General features: G+C 42.4%; 2 protein-coding genes across 2 annotated transcripts in view; both read left to right on the forward strand.

Annotated features, from left to right (window-relative positions):
- Positions 1-13,843, forward strand: part of LOC126561420 (protein Smaug) — a 469,519-nt gene extending 455,676 nt beyond the window's left edge. Inside the window, exon 5 of the mRNA XM_050217554.1 lies at positions 13,832-13,843. The gene's annotated coding sequence lies outside the window, so the exon portion shown is untranslated. The remainder of the gene's footprint in view (positions 1-13,831) is intronic.
- The window catches only part of LOC126562512 (protein hairy), a 579,505-nt gene that overhangs the window by 319,530 nt on the left and 240,374 nt on the right, over positions 1-19,601 (forward strand). The gene's annotated exons all lie outside the window — the stretch shown is intronic.

The raw sequence follows: 19,601 nt of genomic DNA on the forward strand, positions 1-19,601 counted from the left end.
ATCAAACCGAACGCGTCCGTTCATGCGAGGAACGCAAAATTTCGGTCAACGGCCAAACCTGGCTTTCCTTCTTACGGTAAATGCAGTTGTTTACGATGCACAGCAAACCTTGGCATCGGTACGCAGTATTACGTGTCTTCTTCTCTTGCGATCGCGCAATGCATGCTGCGAATCCGTATTTGGTTGCGCTGCGTTTGGGCCGAGAGTTTTTTGGTTTTTTGGACAGAATTCTCCAGCACCATAAAAAGTCCTCACGGGATAATGGAACGGGAATAAAATAAATCGCACACCGGAAGGAATTGGTGCAGTGGATCCAGTGCATTTCGAAACGCAGCTTGAATGGGTTGGACGGGTCGGGACCATGGGAAAGGTGTGGTATAAAATAATGACACCAAACGCGTACCAGGGGGCATCCGAAAACTGGGTGAGATTCATTTTACTTTCCGTTTTTGGTTTGCCGTTCTTCGCTTGAGGTCAGTTGAAATGGAGGATTTTGGGAGAAGGAGGCTTTCGTTTTAAGGAGCTTTCTTGGCTGCTGCTGCTGCTACGATGCGTACGAACCTGAGTGCTGGGGCAGCTGCTACCACTGATGAACGAACTTGGTTTTTGTTTTGTCGGTGCACTGTGAGTGATTTTACAAACTGACCCACAGGGTGTGGCCAGTGCCTGCGCAGCATATTTTTGACCTAAATTTAGTGTGCAGGCGATGCAACATACCCGGTGCATCTGGGGTTGCCTGTTGAAGTGAACGGTTGCATTCACCATGATTTAACTTTCGGGAAAACAAAACCCCTTTATTTGTACGTGTTTAAATAAACAAATTGAACACATATAACACGCATGACTCTCAGAAATACATTAAAGTCAAGTGATCGTACTCGAAACACAGATGCTTGAGTATCCCAGCGACGATACTAGAAACGCAGCCCAATCCAAAGTGTTTTGCCCTCTGGCCTCACTTCGCACCAGTTTTTCGATGACGAAACCCTAATTGACAGCTTTGGAGAGTACCAAAACCTTCCAACCAAACGAATGGAGGAGAGTGAAGTGAAAAAAAATGCGTTAAAATTCAGCGTTTGCTCGTTTAATTAAATGTTTATTTTGGCGCCCACGGTTCGCGCCCTCTCGACCGAGACACGCTAGACACGCTGCCACATTGGTTGGATTAGAAAATGCAACGCTGGGGCATGGAGAGACGGTGACAGGGAAGAGCGTCCAGCGAAGCAACCTCTGACATTTTCCGTCTACCACCCAACCGATGATGGGAGATGATGGTGTAAGACATTCAAATAGACAACACCCGAAACCCGTTAGGTATTGGATGCTTGGGGTGGGTGGGCGTTCGTTAGCTACAAATGAGGTTCGGTGTAAGTGAAATGTCTTTTTAATAGATCGTACACGAGATGAATGTTGGGGCTGTTGTCGCCTTTGCCCCGTGAAAAGGGAAAACCGCTTCTCGGGGTGATGGAGGATAAATGTGAACACCGAACACACACACACACACACAAGCTTTTCATGTGGGTTTAATGAAAGCTAGTGTTCCGAATTTGTAGCACTTAACGTATTTGTTCGAAAATGAACGCAACAGAGAGTGCCGCTTTGCGCTTGCAGCTCTTGTTAGGCTACGGTTTAAATTGATGGATGACATAGAGATGCATAAATTGTCGATAAATTTAATTAAAACTATTGTCGAGCTTTTCTCTTCATTCTTATGTTAATTCTTGTTCATTCTGTTTTATTTCTTGTATCATAAAGTTTCCAGGTTTTATGTGTCTTTAATTATATTTCAGTTATTAATTAAACTTTATTAACTTTATTTTGTTAGGAGAATTTTTGTTCTTTGTTCTTATTTTTTCTTTATCTCTTTACGCATTTCCTTTGTGGAATTTTCAAGTTTTTACTGGCTAGTGGTTTTAGTTTTTGGTCGGTCCGGTGGACGAGGCGTGCTGGTGGCGTGGTTTTCACTTGTCAGGGACGGGTATTCAGCTACGGTCAAAACGATGTGATAGAAAACCGGCAATAGTCAAGAAGAAGTAAATCAATTATAATCGTAATTTACCTTTAGTTTGACAAGAACGTGTATGAAGCAAATTAACATTAGATATTTGCTCGAAGCTATCACAAATGCTTTTGCTCTGTTTTTTTAGCCCTCTGCTTGTGTTATGTTCAAATTGATTTCTGTTTTGATGATCTCTCGTCAAAACCATCACTCTCGTCACAGGGTCAGCTTGTACAATTTTGTCTTTCCCTGAAAATAGCTAACTACACAATCCTAATTTACGTCCACTACTACCATCATCAATTTGAATGTTGTTCCCAAAAAAACTCACTCGCCCTATGGCCGCTATCTTTCTAATTTATCTCTCATCAAACAAGCGACAGTTCTGGCGGAACGCCACACCATTCACGGCGGGTGTAACCGATCGCTGGTACGTTTTTGATCCCTCATTATGTTGACTGACACTTTCCCGCGCACCAATTGTTCTATCTTCCCCTTTACCACGCACACAAAACAAAACAATTTCTAACATCATTCAGAGAAGGAGAAAAAAAAGCACTCGTCATAAACGAAAGGAAAGAATTGGGTTAATATTGCTTGTGCGTAAGTGTTTTCTTTCTTTTCTCCGAAATTGTTTAAGCGCCAAAGGCAAAGGCAACATTTACTTACAGCGTTCGGGACAAACAAAACCGTTCTCGTTCCGTTGTCCAGTGCCCCCTTTTTCCCCCAACGCACCCCTGAAAGTGACGAACTCGGGGTCAAACGTCTCGCGGCGCGATCATTACTTTCGCCCATTCGGTTGCGCGGGTCCGCTTATCGTCTGCGTCGATCGACACTTTTCCATTATCAATTTGTCAGCGAGTTTGTGTGTGCGTGTGTGGGGCGACCGCTAGAAGGGAAGGGGTGGTCAACATATGGTGCTACGATCGTCACCGTTGTCTTTATCCACCTCCCTCCCCGTTGGGGTGCAGATCAGCCCGGCGTGAGAGGAAGGAAGTATAATACAAAATGCAGCGGTGAGGTGAGTTGGCCGCGTGTATCGATATGTTTGCAACCAGCATGAATTGTTCTTGACAGCATCGAAATGCAATGGTAGCATTAAGGGCGGGTGGCTCGCCATGGGGTCAAGGGTGTCTGTGTGTGTGTGTGTGTTTTAGATATGAAGTATGTAACGTGATATCGGCGAAAAATTGTCCGCTGCCGTTCGGACGGGTGAAGCTGATTCTGGCCTGGCCTGGCCTCCAAATTAAATGGGTAGGCGAATAAAACCGGGAAAAAGGGCAGCGTTGGCTGAGCTAGTTACGCAAGGGTGCACTTCGAGAGTGCCGTGTTGGACGCTTTTCTTTGTTACGTTGGCGTGGTTCATATTTCTAGTATCGCCTAGGCGCTTTTGGGCGTTCGTAAAAGAAAAAAAAGGGTCACACACAAAGGTTAAACTAATGTGCACAGCGTGAGGAAGCCTTGTGAGTTGCGCTACTCGGCACAAATGCGTTGCAAGTGAGGTAAGAATTGTGAGTCACGCCTAGTAGATATTTGGAGGATGTGCTTATAGCAATAGCATTTTAAATAACTTTTTCTTCAAATGTTAGAGATACCTGTTCTACAATAACTCCAATAACACATTATCCTCATCACATTTAACAAAGCCTGTTATTACTATAAGCATTGAAATTATTCTTTAAAAAAATGTAAATCAATTGAAATGTTATCTTATTTATTTTTCTATCCAGACTTTGTCAATTTGTCAACTTCTTGGTTACTTTTGTGTGCCCACCAGAAACCAATTAATAGGCACCAACAAGCCTTCAGTCCAGCCACACTTTAACGACCGTTCGAGCCAAAAAATCATCCAAACCTGATCATTAAGCTTCGTGAGACTTGCGTGCCTACGGTTCGAGACACCACTAAAATGCCACGTATCGGAACGATCGTAAATGAACCGCTATCACTATCTACTGATCAGATAAGGTCCGAAAATAGTGAAAAGAAAGCAAAGCGATCGGCAGCAAATTGGAGGCAAAAATAATAATAAAAAAAAGATAACAACAATCGAACGAAGCATCCCAGCATATAGGGGTCGTAAAACCGTCCTCTGACGAACGGAAGAAGGAAAAACGTAAAATCTGTCGCCGGGCAAAATCGAAGAACTGCGCGCTTATGGCTGTGCAAAGGCGCAATAAAATTGTTTCGTATCGAAAACCCTTCGAAAAGGGTTTTGATTGGGTGGGGTGTGGTGGGCTGCTGTGGTGAAGTGTGGTAGAAAAATTCGTCCTACTATCGGGAAGAGGGTTTCGTCTCCCTGGAGCAGCCGAGCCAGCGTCCCTCCGAACGTGAAAAGTTGAACGCAAACGGCCAAAGACGGCCAAGAAGAAGCTGGCCAAAAAAGGGACAGTACGAAACGGTCAGCCCGGTCAAAGCATAAGCTCGCCGAAGAAGGTGCAGCATGAAAACACAATGTTGAATGTAAACAACATCAACCTGTTCCGCGGACCGTCCGCCGTGGACGAGGTCTTTGGTCTTTGGGTAGTTTTGTGATCCGATGCTGGAAAGTGGTGGAAAGCAGGTGGGGTGAGATTGAGAGGTAAGGACAGGCTCTTCTTTTGTCGCAATAGTATCCAGTGCTTCTCGGTACGATGTTCATCCACACACATACGCGCGCTCGCACTTGGCGGTCACTGACCAACGACGTCGATGACGACGTGATCTTCGCGCTGCGAATGGAACTGGAATAACAGGAAAGGAAGGAAACATAAACATCGCTTTATACGTTCGCGTACGCATCGCAGTCCCTCGGCACTCCGGGGTGGTTCTGGAAGAGGAAGAGGACTCGTAGAGTGCTGGAAAAGTGTAGAATTTTGAACTCAAAGAATCGCAGCATACTGAAAAGCACACAGCCTCCTCTGCAGCCGTTTGTGGAAACTGAATTTCTTCTGCCCATAAGCGGGTTGCGAAGCAGCAGTCAGATCGGGACCACTTTTACCGAACGTACTGGTGGGATGGTTTGCATTATGTCCTTATATCGAACCAAAGCTGAATCGTTCCGTTTGTGTTGCCCTTTTCGGTAGCAGTAGTAAAACCGATGACTGGTCCGTTGTTTTCTACATCTTGTCGTGTGTCTCTTGCAGCAGCAAGTGCATTGGGGAGTAGTGTTTTTCGATGATCAATCGAGATTGAATGTTCGGAGTAAAGAAAGTATGATGTGTACAAATGTAAAGTTTTTATTTCTTTAAGTTTCTTACAAAATGGGGTTTCTACTTCAATTTTAATGTGGTCAACACGTATGGAAGGAATGACACAAATTAATGAAGCAACACATGTCCCAGTCGGTTGCGGTTCATTCTACATCTGGAGCAAATCATGAAGGAAGATAATGTTTAAATCGTTGATCTTGAGATATCTTCTTTGCTTTTATCTTCAATAAATATAAATTAACACGAGACTCCAAGATGATGACTTGTTTTTTAAACAATTGTTGTCCTGGAATAAAAAGTTTTTGAGTAAATTCACTTCAAAGATTTGAACATGTTTTTTTCATTTATCATCTCAGACAAACATGTGTCTCTAAAACCCTCTGGCGTACAATTTAATTCATGCACGATGAAACAAAATCTTGTCTCGTATTCCGTAACGCCTCTCCGCAACCATCAGCGGTTTAAAATCGATGACGTGTCTTAGGCAAAATCTTTCAAACGCTTGATTTCGTTAAAATGCAAATGCTTGCACAGTGGTGTCCGGGTGATTTGGAAAGTCAGCTGAAATCCTATTAATCACCACACGCCACCGGAACGATTCATGTCATTCCGATAATCCTTACGTCCTGGCTTTTTGTTCCAAACTCAGATCCTGGACGATGATTTCTTGCGATGCAAGAAAAAGATTTCTTTTTCTCGAACCCGCCTCATTCTTCCGACCATAAGTTGGAAAATCAGCAAAATCAATATCACCCCAGGAGCCAAAGTCCACAGCCTTTGGGCGCAAACTAAAGGTGCACAATTAATTCCATTAGAAAGCGACGTCTCGCACACGCCGAGATCGATTCACCAAGCTTCGACAAAGAACATCTCGGTTCACACGGCATAAATGATCGACGGAATGGGCTGGAAAGGTTTACGAAACCGTACCGTGCTCTAATCAACCGACGTTTCCCCGGGGCCCCGGGAAGTGAAAGGACAAATTTACATACGTCCAATCCAATGTCCCTTCAGCCGACACGAGGGTTTAGAACTTACCATAGGGGTCGGAGGGGGTTTTTATTCCTGCTCATTTACCTTCATTCCTTGAATCCTGCGCTGGAACAATATTCACTTCATTACGAATATCACTACAAAAAGGTTTTTTTCAGGCTTCCTTCCTCTTCCCTTCAGTACGATTATGATTTCTTTGCTCATGTTTGCCATCGCTTTTCTTTGTGTGTATGCTCCGTGCAATAAATGCATGTACTCGGTTTATAATTGCGAAAGCTGATTAAAAGATGAATGAGTTTTTTTTTGCGAAGCAAGCTTAACAAAGCCCATGCTTCTGCATCTTGAGCGTGTTTTAGCTACACAGCAAAAGACAACAGCAACTAAAAAATCTTGTATGTAAAGGAGTTTTCTAAAGAGTTGTGAATTTAAAAGCATACAAACGGAAAGTCTGACATAAAAAAGGGGAATGTTGGTGACGGGATGGAGACGGCGCAAGAATAGAACGAAAAGGGTGAGAATAATTAATTATGTTCATCAACCGTCGTACAGTGGTATACGTTTTTGTTTTGCTGGTTTTGGTTTGCAAAGTGGAAACAGCTAAACCACAAAATGTGTTTTGATGTCGAACGTTTTCTAGCATGTTGACACTAGTTAAGAGCAAAGTTGTGTTAGAAATAAATCATTAGAATTTTTTTTATAGCTCTTAAGGTAGAATTTTTTTAAAATTAGTTTAAAATGCGTGATGTTTTACCTAAGTGTTGTGACTAATGAGTCATATCTATGAAGACTACTAATGGATACGAGACGGAGAATTCTCCAGATGAGATTTAATGAGACGTTTTTGCAATGGTACAGATTGTTCAAAATATTTCCAAACTTTACTAAAAGCCTCTCGGGACCAAATACTTCTCTAACTATTTTCCTCTCTATCTTTACCCAGTCCCAAAGCACACACTCCTGTTTATGAACCCATGCAGAAAAAAAGCAAACAATCATCATCACCATCTATTGATCGCATCAAAACTCCGGCTTGATGACTAATTGAATGTGAAACGTCCCAATTGCAGTGGCACGACGAATGGTTGCAGAAAACCATCCTTAATTAACTGCCAAGTCAACCGATTATTAAAAATTTGCACTTTGCCATTCGTGTGTGTGTGTGTGTGTGTGTGGGGGGGGGGGGTCGATGTGGCTGCGTTTTCATTTTATTATTATTACCACTCTGTCACGAGTGGTGACGCTGTTGGACCTAGGCGAAAAAAAAGGGTGCCAACAGAAGGAAAGCGTCAATAGGGCAATGCAGTTTTAGTGTGATTCCATCTCCAATCAAGAGAAGAAGGGGAATAGATCGGTCTGCAGGAAACCCAACATAACACTCTGCATCACCACCGTTCCGTTCCTGTCGTTTCTACCTTCCACCCATCCACGACGAGCGGCCAAATGCACTTTTGTTCGAATGGTACCACCTACTAGGTTAGGTTTGTCCCGTTCTATCGTTCGCGCTGCGAGTGGTATTGTTTTCCAGCGCCGACGAGATCTGTTACCCTACTGCTGCACCACACCGTTATGTGCGCGGTGCATCGCGATAAGGTTGCATACTTTTGTTTTGTATTCTACTGCACTGCACCTACGCGCCCACATTGCTTCGTTTGGCGCTTTGCTTTGTTGTGGCGAGTAGAGTTGTGTGTTTTTTGCACGTTCTTTCGCTGGATTCTCTTCTGGTATAATACGCTGCGAGAGGAACGCTAATTGCAGCTATTGCTGTGCGATAATTGTTGATTTTTAGCGAAGGATTAATTAATATTTATTAGAGTCCGGTTGCGTTTTTTGCTTCCTTTTTTTAGTGTGTTTTGTTTTGTTCCCTCAACCCGCTCGACAGTCGCACCTAATTCGCGATTCAGTTTGTGGTTCAATGCTACCTGGTTGAGTAGGGGTGAGCTGGATGTGCATTGAATGCATTTTACTTTTATTTTTTTGTGCAATCGTGATGCATTTATTTTTGCATTAGTTTTTTTCATACACTTTGTGTAAATGTTATTTTTATTGTTTAACTTTTGTTTTAGAAGTTTCATGATATTTCCGCTTTTATGGTAATTTTTCATTAGTTTTGAAAAATTAAAACATCAGCACAACATTGAATTGGAAAGATTCCACTTCACCAATCAGAACAAAACGTATTCAATTACACTTTTTGTACATCGTGTCTGTTTAAAACACCGCTTTATTCATTTTGTTTCATCAATAGACTCTCTGCACATTCATCTGGCCGCGATGAAGCGATAGCATTTATGCAAATAGCATGGCTTAGAAGCCCAATCCGGTGGCGCGGATGGGTGGATCACTCGAATGCCAGCTAGGAATGCCTCCGAACGAGGGACGGAACCTGTGTACCTGAAACTAGCTATTAGGGAGGAAACTGATATGTCATCGCAATGAAAACAGCCAACAAACACACACAAAAAATGGAACCACCCAACAGCTGCCATGAATGAAAGCGGGTCTAGCGGTAGTAGATTTATTGAAAAAGTACACAAAGTATAAACAAACAATATGGAGAAAGAAAAAAAAATAGATAACTGAAGCACGCTAACACATTGTTTCCATAATTTATAACGTGCTAACTGGCTAGCCCAGGGTTGGAGTGGAGAGATGACGCTTTATCGAGCTACACAATAGCGCTCTTCCCTGCGGAAGCTCTAATCTGGTGGTATGCGTAGTACCGGCATGGAACGGTTGGTGAGCTTTCGGTGCTGGAATCAATATTAAACCCACTTCTGGACACGTTTGCAGTTGACGTGCACCGGAAGTATTAAGTACGGTGATTAGCACTCATGCTAAAATCTATACTTTTTGTTGTATTGGTAATAATGCTATTTTTTAGGGAAAGATGCAATCTTAATCACATCACTTTTATCGGAATAGAAGTGATAAAATGATGGGAAAAATTTTCTATTGCCTTCAAGTCAAGTTTTTACAAGTAAAGGTGACTCCAATAACCCTTTTTCCTGGTAATACACACAATTTTGCTTTGTAAGTTTTATCAAGCGCGGTATGGAAAGAATTACTAAAAGAGCGATATTTGTTTATGTGGCCATAACAATCGAGGAATTACTACTGAAGATTTGAATGTTGCTGTTCTTTTTGTAAGGTTAATGATCTACATGGACAAGCAGCAATTCGTAAGGAATCTAAGAAAGAATTGTGTGCATATATGTATGCAAAACTTGCTATCCATATCTGAGAAAAAAGCGTACATGTCACAATTGGACGGAGCTTTTCAAACAGACTCTCAACTAACTGGTTTTAAACAGAATTTTGAATGGGCTAATTTCTATTGAAATAAATGAAATAAATTAAAATGTCTTAAGAGCTACTAACACTGCTCTAAAAAGGATCAGAATGTACTCCTCTAAAAAGGATCAGAATTATACAAAAAACTATGTAAAAGAAGTGAGTATACTTTCCAACGCTCCCTTGCAGCCATGGAAAGCATTAAACGGCACCAAACCAATTTATGTTTTTTATAAAAATTCGATCATCTGTGCAGCGAAGTAGCAGCACAGTGTGTGTATGTCTGATTTTCAACGAATGGGAGAATGTGTCTGTTGTTGTGCTTATGGTTTTTTTTCTAAAGTTATCAGTGGATCATATGATTGAAGACGTTCACGGATTTACTGCAAAGACCTGCACTGGAAGGGAAAGCAATTCGATCTACAACAACTTCAGTCACCTTGTCTCTGTGCACCCGGATGGTGATGATCGTGTTGGGAAATTATGTTGCTTTCCGTTCCTTCCTACTCTTGATTCTCCCTTCTCAGTCTACACTTTGAATCTAAAGAGGAAACTCTGGATCTCTGGACGTGTAATATTCGGGCCATGATGAAGAAAGCGCTTCGAAATTGTAAAAGGCGCCAACAACTGACGCATCACACATCTAGGCATAGGCATCGAACGGCTTTTTTTTCTAGATCCTCCATGCCATTCTTCTTGTTCCTGGCTGCCCAAACGTAAAGGGTACTGGCTTAATCTTCCATTAATTCGATTCCACGCGGACCGCTACGGTTGCGGCCTCAGGCACAACGGGGGCAAAAAGGCAACCGGAAAGGGTCGGATGATATTCGAGGCCAACAAATTACCATATACATCGACTGTACACGATCAATTGAATCTACTTTTACGCACCACGTACGGCATGAGCCGTGTGATGAGAATATGTGTGAAGGTTATGTTTTCCTTCTTCTTGATGCTCGTACACGCGCAAATCGATATGAAATGAAGAGAAAATCCATTCGCATTCGAATGGCCGTTGAAGTGCGTTAATGTGATAGCAGAGAAGCAAACAGCAAAACTAAAAAGCTTCCCTAAAGCAAAAAAGCTGTGCTATCGAGTAAAGAATATATGAAAATATACATATCGAAAAAAACAGAAGCGTAAGCGACGAACGCATACGCTTCGATTTATGCTTATGGTTGTGTATGCGTAAACGCAAAAGTGGCAAAAAATCAAACAAAAACACACACACACGCAGAGTGGAATTTACTATGAAACAAGCGGGTTTTGGGTCGAAAAGATCAATGGCCGGAAAATGTTTTCGGGCCGCAAATAGGTACTGGGCCCAAAAGAAAACCCAACCAGACTGTGCGGAGAGGAGAAATGAGAAGACTATCAAAAGCAGGCAAAAAAAAATCATTTGCATGACAGACGAGAGAAGATCAAACTTTAGCATGAGTGCGTTCAGGGTTAATTTTTTCAGTTTTTGGTGTAGGACAATGAAGAGGTGAAAAAAAAATTCGGTTTTATAGTATAAAAAAACGAATCGTTTGAAAAGTACCCCTACGCGGAGCAAGAGAAAAAAGGGATTTTACGAAAACCTGAAGCAGCCAGATGCAAATCGAACGTGGATCGTGTCCCCTAACGCGTATCGCGCGTCGAGCAACTTATCAAATGTAAGAAGAAAAAAATATAGAAAATGTATTTTCAAATGTTCCTTTTACGTCTATAAAATAAAAAAAGACCATTTTTAACAACTAAAAAAACATGTCCTTTACATGTAAAGAACGCTACAGCCGTATGCATTAAACTCTGGGAAAACATCTTGCACTTCAGCGGTTAATGTCACAGTGACACGCGAACAATTGCACGTAGTTAGGTTTTCCCCCACCGTTTTGTACCGGGTGGGATCTCCTGTTTTCCGTGCGTTCACATACACACCCGTGGCTTGAACGCGGAGCTCATTTTACTTTACATTTCCTTCCAACCAGTGCCGAAACCGAAACTGATGGGTATTAAGCAGGGTTAGATTTAAGATACTGGAAAACCGTATTAACAGGAGTATTGTGCATATTTTTTAAAAACTGTTTTATTAAATGGATGTGGTGTTTTGATGCTTCCCTGCATGGGACTGTAGCATAAACGATGTGTTAGTTTGGCATAGTTTCCACCATGCGGTAGATCGTTGGATGAAGTGACATTAATCAAGATTAATGTGATTAAAAGCAGTATGTTTTGGATATCAGTGTGTAGTGTCAATAAATAAATTGTGAGCAATATGTGAATAAATTAATTATTAGATGTTGAAAATTGTTTATTTTATTTTACATATATCTATTTTGTTAACAAACGCCTACTTTAAAGGCTTGAAACGTTTCAGTAAAATAAATTCCATGCATGGCAAATTATTCAATTGTCTTTTGGAATTTAGAAATAAACTGAAAGTACTTGAGTTATACTTAGCCTAACGGTAAGCTCATTCAACAGTCGTGTCTTCATTGTCCAGTCCATTGTCCATTTTGCAGTAGTTCAAATCAGAATGATTGAAGTTTGCAATTTTAGTAATAAAATGAGTCAATAAGTTATACGTAATTTTGAATCTTAGTGATAGATGCGACGTCCGCGCAAAACAAGAGAAGCAGATGCACCTCTCAATGTCATTTCTAAAGTCAAATGATTTTGCATTGAACACTAGAGAATTTGTTGAAAAATATCCCCATGAATAGATTGCAATGTTAAAATCAGATGTCTCACAAGATTTGTATTTTGACAAGGCAGGGTCGTGAAACGACGAGGTCATTAACGACATCGCGAATGAAATTTAAATTGAAGTGTGTTTCAAGAAAATGTTTTGCAGAATATTACTTCAATCAGCAAAACCCCTTAATATATCTCATAATATTTTTTAATAGCAGGCAGGATACATTACTCACAATATGCCCAATCACATTGGAATGTCCATTTTACCAACTAAAAAAGAGTACGAAATGATCACCATTCAACTCGGAGTTTCATCGATCGTACTCCCATCCATCAACAGTTTCAATTATGGAACTGAGAATAGCACGCGATTCGAAACGGTCAACCGTCGCGCTGCCAAGAGTTAATCAAGCCAAACGTTTAACACCGGAACGAATTGTCACATGCAAGATACAGCACCCTATACCAACCACTTGATGATGTCTCCAACATCCTGTCGCCATTCTAAAGAAGTAAGTTTTATTTTACGTCACAGGAAGAAACCATTAAAACCGTCTTTGAAAACGAATGCTTTCTCCATCCTGGACGCACCTTTTACTTGGCAGTGGTCGGCAGCATGAAAACACGTTCACATGTGCAGTTCGTACCTTCGCAACCCTGACAGATTGATGATTAATGAGTCCCCGACCTCCTCGCTGGCACTGGGATTTGTCTTTCCGAAACTCCTGGTTTCACCGATTGAACACTTGCTCATAAATCATGCACACGTCAACGGACAGGTCGTTGTTTGTGTGTGTGTGTGTGTGTGCACGCGCTCTAGTGTCCGTGGAGACAGCTCCCAACGAATCTGCATCTAACCGTCCAGGGACACTAGCCCAGGTGGAAGCTGTACATGAGGTCTACAATTTTGGCAGGTTTCGGAGAAGGTTCGTTTCCTGGACGGTCGGTCTAAAATGCTGCTAAACGTAATTCATTACGCCCCGTGTCCGATAGTACGAAGCGGTCGATGCGAAATGTGTGAACAGCCCGTCCAGTTACGAGGTACGACTGTTGGAAGTGGCTCCAAATAGGCACCTATAATTGATGCTATCATGCAAAAGCATTCAAACCCGAAACCTACGTTTAAGCGTAACATTACGAAGGATAACTTCACTAATAAGTGGAGAAAAGCTGGCCAGGGGGTTGAAAGGGGAGAAACAAAACGAACAGTCCGAGCGACCAGGCACTTAGTTCAGCTTCCCGAGTCCCATTTACATAATGAGCCCCACAATCATCGCCTGATTCGTGTTGGGACGGGTGCATTTTTCCACTTTTGCACTTCCGCTGCAGTTCCACAAGAATGCGCCAACTGGCGCCCCTCCCTACCACCACCACCTTTTGTCTCCTTTTCCAACGTAGAAGTGGTCACTGGAGGAAACGAATCGATGGAATAGAAAATTGTTTTGTCAAATTAGTGCCTTATGTGGAGCTCAGCTGCTTTCGCAACCCCCTCTGCACATCGCTCGGGTGCGATCATCGCGTGGAAAACTGGGTGGGTGGTTCATGTGACAATTTGTTGCAGCGTGGTTTCGGTTAGCAGAACGCAGGCACAGACTTCCCTAACCCGGTAATCAAATGTACGCCAACCGGAGCAAAACTTTGCGAGGAAAGGGTATGTTGTGACGAGCAGATGCATAAGTATAGGCAGCGAAGTATAGTTATTTGTAAGTAGATGCTTGTTTCCCATTGATAGAGAAATGAGACTGGTAGGTAATGTGTGCTTTTATTGTTTTCTTTATTAATGTAGTTCGTTGCATACTCTTTTTGTAATCTTCATATCATTTTTTTAATTGGAGAAGGAATGTTTCTTGAGTCTGATTTGGTACCTCAAACTACAGTTTTATTAATCACTGGCGTAAAAATGTTTGCTTTCAATGAGGCATGACAATCAATGACTGTGATGTTATTAGATTAAGTATTTTGGATGCTTTGCACTTGACAATTTATACTTTGTTGATGGAAGAAGAGAAAAATGGAGGAAATAAAGACATTGCGTCAGATCATAGCCAGATCTACCTTTTGCCATTTATGCTGTAGATTTTTGTTTGGTCGGTTTTTGTCATCAGTTATTATCTTTAGTAGACTTTCGGTATGAAAAATGGTATTTAATATAGTATGGATGAAAGCTACGATTCCTTATCCTCTTCTCTTCTTTTGGACTACAGCTTCGAATGATCTAGGCGTGACGTTTCTGGCATCCTTGATTTGATTTTATCGGTCGATTCAGTCCTGCGTACAAGTGCTACTTCGGTCAATTTATTCTCTTAAAAGCTGTGCTGATACGTCTGGTTGCAAATGCCTCAAAACAGCAGTTCCCTTACATAAACTTCAGCCTACACTTTCCTATAGAACGATTACGAAAATATGAAGTCGCGCTTCCTTCAACTCCGTTTAGTATTCACGGTTCCATCAACAACCCATCGAAGTCATTCAGCTACCGGTGTAATCATTCGAAGCACACGGTTCACGTTCCATTCTCTCCGACGCGAACAAATCGAATTTAAGCCTCCCGAACCCTGCCGAAACCCACGCCCGTCGCTATCCTTAGGCCGTTGCAGTGCAATGAGCCAGTCCCACTATGGTCGGTAATTGCTACTGTAAAATTAATAACATTATTTATCGACTACGTTCGCGTTCGGTAGCTGTAGCAACAGAGCACCAGCAGCATCCCCTACAATACACTCAAGCGATCAAGAAAACCATTCCCGAACAAACTCGCCAAAGAAATAGCTGATGTCGATGTCGCTAAACCACCACCAACACTGGGATCGGAAGCGTGGTACCGGACAGACAACGGTAGCTCATGCAGTGTGTTGCACCGTGCAGCAGCAATTGCATTATGCACGGTGATTGTTATTTACGACTCGGCCGATCTCTCCCATTTCATGTTCGGGATCGCTTTCGGGCGTGTTGGCTGGTTTTGGGGCGCCCGAAATGAAGAGTCCTAGTGCGTCCAACACGGTCCACACGCTGATCGGTGCGATTACGCAAATTGGAAGAATTATACCAATTTGTGACCCTAAAGTAAAGGTAAAACATGCTCGAGGAAGGAAGCACAGAACCGGCGGGTACGCAAAAATGAGCTTGAAACATTCTTACATGAATCATAAGTTGGTCAGATGTTAAAATAATAATGAAACACGTAAACCCTTTTCTTTGGAATTACTTAATAAGAAAATGTTGGAGTTGGTATATAGATTGTAAAGATAAACGGGAAAAATGTGTACGTGAACTTCGAGCTCATAATATTTTACATCACATTCAAGGACAATTGCTGAAAGAAACAAACAACGCATACCTTGCAGCTTGATATTCTCTTGCACAGTTTTCTCTTTGAAATTTCTCATCCTATTCATTGACCGACCGGTGCATAATGGTTCAATATTTTCACATGTTACAAAACACAACCAATCTGCTGCACAGGCAGCGGATAAGGCAGACAATTTCATCAGGTTGTGCTTCCTATCGGGTGCAAATTCCCGACAAACAAACTGATAATAGAGCACTGGACGCTCCAACATCGAACCAACATTTCATTGAATATTTACCAATGGGAGTATAACTACTCCCACAGTCTGCCACGATGGGTGCATAAAAACGAACAACCTCTCAACGGAGCTGGAAGTGCCCGGATAGTGAGAAGACTAATGAATAGTTTCAATGATTTGTCGGTGGATGTGCCAGCCCAGTTCAAAGTTGTAGGATTTAGTAACGGAGGATATGCATCCATGCAATGCACTGCAGCATAAATGCTTTGATACAGTAGGAGGCCCAGTCTCGGTACGATGGTGTGGATTATTGGTTTTGCTGGCTATCCATTTAACACTGCCTGGGACAACGCTCTTCGGCACAGTAGTCCTGCAAAGGCTTTTGAAAGGACGCATCAAATTTAGATTTTAATTTTTCCAATTTTCCACAAATCCAGATTAATTCTGTATTCAATCATATGTTTGTTACTGATCCGAAGATGATTTGTGTAGGATTTTATTGTGTGTAAATTAAAAGGACATATTAGATAAGCTCAGAACAAAGGTTTGAAAATCAATTATTTTATTTATGTTGAATAGCTGCAGCACCCGGATGATTGAGAATAACGCTGTATTATTTTGTGATTTAAAATTACTAATTCTAATAGCCCTTGTAAGAGCTAGAAGCCGCTTTAAGACTTTTCGAGTATTGATACAGCTTCTTCAGGAAGAATTCAACAGCCAACACACGATGCCTGCCACCTCGGGAATGTTTTCATTCACATCCGGAAAAAAGATTCCTCGTACCGTTGCTGCCTACCAAAGCCATACGGTAAACGAATGCCGTTTCAATAAAGTGCACCGGAATTGCTTTATGATGATTTGATTAGCGAAAAAGGCTTGACCGAACCGGCCGCATCGGTTGCTCACTGCGTCTTCGCATCTCTAACCGTGAATCGGCCGGATGCGCTCCGTGCGTATCCGGCGTCGGTGTCCTTGCCGTTGTACGCACATGTGCATGTTCGCTTGTACGAGCCTATGAAATCAAACCATCAAGCCTATGGTTGCATAAATGATCATGATAAAAGCCAATGGTGGTGCGAACGGTGGTGGTGGGTAGGAATTGTGATGAATGAATGCATGCGTGCAGCTTGTTGCAATTGGAAGCCTCCGAAATGTGCATCGAGCGGGGATGGAACGAAGGAAGTGCATGGTTTTCCTTTATGCGCATCGTGCTCATGATTCATTGAAATGAAAATTGAATCCGCATTTCGTTCCGGCCGTACACGATCCGTGCCGGCTGATAAACAATGGATGGTCGTTTTGTGGAGGCTTAGAGCGAAGTTCATTGGAATGCATACGCGTACGAGAATCATTGTGTGTGCGGGTGAAGTGTATAGCTGAAAGGAAAACATAAACCCTGCCCCGAAAAGGATGCAGGACGATGCACTGTTTGAAGTGGAAGTTTAATTTTGTTATAGACACACACTCACTCGCCCGGTTGCAGATAGTGTCAACGAAACACGACCATCTGAAGTGGTCAAGCTTTCATCGGCAGCGGCCTCATCCCTTAAACACACACACACACACACACATTGAGGTCAACTCGATTGCAAATAAAAGCTAAGTAACTGGTCGGTTGACTTTCCGATTTCAACAACAGTGCAACAATGCAACAGTGTGCCTCATCACCACTGCCCATGGCCCTTCAAGCAGATCTGATTCTTACCTCGCTAATTGTGGGGACCTCCGAAGATATGTCTTCATTGTTCTTCCCGAAAATAAAATAATAAAACTGTAATGATAAACTGAAACAAAACCACCACCAGTTAGTTTTGCTGGTAGTGGCTGGGTCCAACTATAGGCCTGTTGCAGATGCAAAAATGCGCCACAAGCAGTACGGCTGGGAAGAGGATAATAACAGCCTACTGGAAAGGTTCCGGGCATTGAGCAGAATTTCTACAATTGTAGCAATTCCAACCGGTGGCTGACCAGACGATGCGACGCGATGGCGACGGACGTTGTGATCCCTTGGGGCACATGTGAATACACATATTACTTTGTTTGCCACATTGTAGCGTGGTAAGGTTTACCGTTACGATTCGATGGGTGAAATTGGATGTAAATCAAGCAGTTCGGGTTGCGGGCGGCAAGAGGGGTGTGTTGTGTAATGAAGTGGAGTTTCCACGCTGGTGGTGTGGATTGAAGCGATCGACAGCCTATCTAGAAATTTGACAATAGCACTTGAAGAAAAAAAATGTTATGTGTTGGATTCGTTTCGTGCTCAAACTTCTGCAGTCAAACTTTTTGTATCTCAATAAGAAAGTGTTAAATGGAAGCTAGAGAATCTGTATGAAGAGGAGTAGCATTGCTTTTATTTTGAATTATATTTTTCATAACTATAAATCAAAGGATGCGATTCTACGCTTTCTATAATTCAAAAAACGGATACTTCATAGTTGAAACTTTACCTAATTTTACATTATTTGATCAACATAATTCGAGACTAGAACACAGATACTCGTCAAACTCTTCTGTTACTGGACGTATGAATTAATTTTCCTCATAATCGCAATGTAGACCAAATCACAAAAGAAAAATTAAAAAAAAATGACCAAACCAAGACCGAGAGACCTCAGCAAAGTATTAATTAATTCTTGGGGAAACATTCCGTCAAAAAGAAAAACGTTGCTATGAATGGGTGAGATTGTGAAGAAGTCTTTCCAGTGATGTGGTGTGAGCGAAATAGCTAATACGACAACGACGGCAACGAAACCGCCGAGGAAGCCTTCCCACAGGAAGCTTCCTAACGACAATGCGTTCGGTTGCCGTGGTGGCACTTGCATTTGCTGGCACCCCTTACTCACTACCAGAACGCAAAAAAAAGAAGACTCCGCAGCAAGAAATCACCGCGAAACGTTTGAAACAAATTTCCCCATCCGCCCTTCCAAGTACGGTGGCCGATGCCGGTTGCGGTTGATAAAGTTTTGCTCCGTCTGTAGAAACGCTCGTAACGGGTGGTAATGTTTGCTGCAATTTTAGAAGCTGCCGCATTTATGATTGCGAAAAAAGGAAACCACACCAACGATAGTGCAACTCGAGAACTAAAACAAAAAAACCCGGCGTGAAATACCGTTTTCTTGTTTATCTCAATTTCTCTACTTCATTGCTTCGTGTCTTTTTGCTCGTTGACCTCCATTTGTGCAGTTTTGGTGTTGATTTTGGAGAGTTCGGACAGTTGCAGCTGTTTACAGTGAACACTTGCAGCATCCATTTCCGTATCGCGTTTGGTGGACATTCGACTCACTATCGAACCTAGCAAAAAACATTTAAAAGCGTATGATCGCACCTACGCATCACGTCCAGCTGGCCCTGGGTCCCGATTTTATGGTGCTGGTTGCACAAGCACTCGAACCTCTAAAACGTCTATTTTATTAAGTCAACACACGCCTCTAAACACTTTCCGTTAGGCACACTTGTGTCCCGTGTGCGGTGTGTTAATGGAAGGAAGGGCTTTCTTGGAAGCAACGCACGCAAGACCCTAGCCCCAAGTAGCCGGGGCAGAGCAGTTTTGCTGTGTCTGAAGACAGGCGGAAAAGGTTGTCGAAGGTTCAACACTCTTCAATCTTCGCCGAGGCAAACACTTAACTCCTAACGCGCTGTTAGTGCTGCTGCTGCTTCTGCTACTTTCTGGCTGCCGATGCTGATTATGTTCTCAGCAAAACTTTAACGACTGACTTTCATGATCGGTTTTACGACCGATTACCAGCAAATAACGTTTTTTCGCTTGCCCGGTTTCTACACATTTGTTTGTTTGCTTTTAAATGAGGCCTCATGCCCGGTGTCGGGAAATGGAGTGTATGTTTTCCTACCCCTCCCAGGGCAATTCGTTGGAAACTTCTCACCCACCGAGATCGTCGAGATCGTCTTCTAACAGGGCTG

Source organism: Anopheles maculipalpis, chromosome 3RL (assembly GCF_943734695.1).
Source record: "Anopheles maculipalpis chromosome 3RL, idAnoMacuDA_375_x, whole genome shotgun sequence".
NCBI lineage: Eukaryota > Metazoa > Arthropoda > Insecta > Diptera > Culicidae > Anopheles > Anopheles maculipalpis.